This window comes from Acomys russatus, unplaced genomic scaffold (assembly GCF_903995435.1).
Source record: "Acomys russatus unplaced genomic scaffold, mAcoRus1.1, whole genome shotgun sequence".
NCBI lineage: Eukaryota > Metazoa > Chordata > Mammalia > Rodentia > Muridae > Acomys > Acomys russatus.
The window spans coordinates 26,230-29,654 of NW_026131430.1; the positions used below are offsets into that span (position 1 = coordinate 26,230).

Consider the following 3,425-nt stretch of genomic DNA (forward strand, 5'->3'; position numbering starts at 1 on the left):
ACTTTCATAGTGATTTGTCTATTTTTCTTTGGCAAACTCGAGGTAAACATGTTTCCTATTTTGTTGAGTCTAAAATTCTGAATGAGAGTCAATATTTATCATATCTCATCTCTATTAACTTAAAACATCTATCTAGACCTAAAAGCATCTTAACCCCTAAACAACTAAGCTTAATTGCAAGACTTAACTATTTGGTATTCAATGTCATCAGAGACTTGAGAAAGAATAAAACTTAATTACCTGAGTGAACTGGAAGTGAACTCTGCAAAGACAGTGTAAAGTCCTCAATAGTTCCTGCTCACAAATATGTCTATCAGATAGTTTGGGCTAGAAGGCTGACGATGATATTCCATTGTTATAGAAAGTTCTGGGTGACTGCTCAGGCAGTAAACCGTCTCTGTCTTTTTAAAAATTGTATTTCTTTTATTAATTTACCTCTATAAGAATTTTTCCTGCAAGTATGTATGTGTACTACCTGCATACCTGCTGCCCAGGAGGCTAGCAGAGAAAGCCAGATGCCCTGGAACTGGAGTCACAGGTGATTGTGATATTATATAGCAGCTGGAAAGGGAACTTGGGTCTTCTGGGTGTTCTTAACTCTGAGACATCTCTCTAGTACAGCTCTCTCAATTTTGACAATAAACTCTGCATTATTAGAAAATATTAAGTATTTACTCAATATATCCCACAGGAATTTGATCTTAAAATATCTAAATGGATTGTTAGAAAATTCTTTCCTTATTGATCTCAACCTAATACATTTGGTAAATGTGTTTTGAAAATAATATAAAATATTCTTTTTGCTGCTTATTCAATACGTTTATTTTCTTTGTTTAAAAAAAATCTTTTGACCAAGTCCCCTGAATGGGAAGACCAGGTGGCACTCAGAGGAAGGATAGCAGGCTACCAAGAAGAGACTTGATACCCTATGAGCATATACAGGGGGAGGAGGTCCTCCTCAGTCACAGTCATAGGGGAGGGGAGTAAGGGGAAAATGGGAGGGAGGGAGGAATGGGAGGATACAAGGGAGGGGATAACCATGAGATGTAATATGAATAAATTAATAAAAAATTTTTAAAAAGAAAAATCTTCATAAAAATGTCCCTTTTCTTCTCAGCAGCACACTCCTGGACTTTGCAGAAGTTTTCCTTTTTGTTGTTGAAATCAGTGATCTGACTTCTCTTTTGAGCAGGTGATGTTTGGATAGTTCCACATCTTTATATTAGGGTCTCTCATAGACTTCTTCTCACTGACTGGATTCCCTCCAGGAGTGGCATGAGCTTCTACACATCTCTTCCATGTCTTGTGTTCCAAGGTTTATTATGTACTGTGAAACTTTTGGTATAAGTATCTTCATCTTGTCCACATGGTACACTTGTAGTTTACAACACTCTGACCCATGAGGTACTTCCAATACACTCTGCACTTGCTTCAAAATTGTAACGGAGGAATCATTTGGTACTCTGAGGGATAGACAAGCCTCCATCTGCGCTCCCCTTCGGGGCTCCAAAAACTTTATTGCCACTTGTAGTTAGGGTAATACCTGCAACCAAATATCTAGGAAAGAAACAGGTGGGCTGCCAATGCTCGCACATTGTATTAATCTCCAGTAACCTCCATTTGGCCTTCATAGATCCTCATCATGCCAAACCTATTAAGAAGCCTGTAGGCCAGAAGTAGGCCAGTCAATACACTGCCCCAATATTTCTCAGGTCAACTTTAAAAGTGTATTTCAGTAGTTCACGTGTATATGGCTACAAAGACTAATCTTATCCTCTTCTATATTGGCATAAGAAACCTGGCAGATGGTATCTTTGTTAGTTAAGTGAACCATCATCATCCTATATTTGGGTGTATTATTCTTATTTTCATCCTACATTACCAATTGTGTTTGGGCATAGTAGTCAATTTTACCCTCCCATCGCCTCCTGAAATTCACCTGATATTGTAGTGGAGGCCTTATTTTTGACAATTTTAGCATGCAGTCCTTTAGAATGGAGATCTGCAACAGCTATGCCAAGATGTCCAGGTGTCACTTCCATTTTCTTTCTTTCTTTCTTTCTTTCTTTCTTTCTTTCTTTCTTTCTTTTTACAAATACATATTTTCTTTTTTCAACATATACACTTATATTATTACACATACAATAAAACTACTCACAGCAAGAAGAACCACAAAATAATCAGAAATTATGTAAATGTTACACTCATAGTGTTTTGGCTATTTGTATTTGGCAATCTTGAGGAAAACATTTTCCTATTTTGGTGAGTTTAGAATTCTGAATGTAAATCAATATCTATCATCTCATCTTTAGTGACCCAATCAGTTAGTGCACTGTACTTATATGCCACTTCCATTTTAAATACGCAGGAAAGCTGGCATATTAGACTTTCAAGCACTTTTTCTATGTTTAACTATGCATAAAATTCAAATTACAGAGATAAAAGGATATGGACAATGCCATACAGGAAAAGAGTGGCTTTTCTCATACTACAGTCACAAGTATACTGAATTCTCTTTGCTCTGTTGTTTATTTATTTTTTGTCTGTTTTAAAGATATCAACTATGGTTCAGGAGCCCCACAGGGAGACCATCAAGGCCAGTAGCTCTGGACCCAGGGGACGCTGCACAAACTGTTGCATGAACCAAGCACAATGCATGCAGTAAATCTAGAACCCCCTCTTCAGAACTAGCCAATGGACAGCTCATTCTCCATAGTTGTGGGGAGACTGGGGACTGCCTTTGACCACAAACTCTGGTGCCCTCAATTGATCACTTCCCCTTAATGGGGAAGCCTGCTAGCACACAGAGGAAGGGAAGCAAGCTATCAGATGAGACCTTATAGGCTGTGGTCATATAGTAGGGGAAGAAGAGGTCCCCTTCTGTCAGAAGTTTAAGGGAGGGAAATAGGGCAGAGAGAGGGAAGGAGGGATGGGAATGAGAAGATACAAGTGAGAGTATAACATTTGGTGTGTAATCTGAATAATAATAATAATAATAATAATAATAATATAATAATAATAATAATAATAATAATAATACAAAAATTCTAGCATGTATGAGAGGTTTTTTCCTTGTCATTTAGTGCTTATTGACATCTACAGGTATTCTATGGTGAATAATATGGACCCAAATCCTCTCTCATTTTCAAAGTGGATTGACATTATTTTATTGAATTGTAAACTCCTTCAAATAGTTTAGAAACTGATTTCTATTTATGTGCATACCATACTGCCAAAAAAGAAAGAGTATCAAACTATTTGCTTTTTGGTACTTGCTCTATGACACTAGAACCAGCAGGTCCCTTGGGATAGCACTGGGTAATACAACAAAGCTGTAGCAATTACTGTGAATGGTGGTTGCTTGTTGGTTGCAATTGCTGCAGAACAAAGCTAAAAGTGCACTGAGCATGGGTTCTGAGTCTCTT

General features: G+C 37.4%; 1 pseudogene; it reads right to left on the reverse strand.

The window, feature by feature from the left end:
* Positions 1-1,164: 1,164 nt before the first annotated feature.
* On the reverse strand, positions 1,165-1,942 carry LOC127186192 (60S ribosomal protein L5-like; annotated as a pseudogene).
* Positions 1,943-3,425: the final 1,483 nt, after the last annotated feature.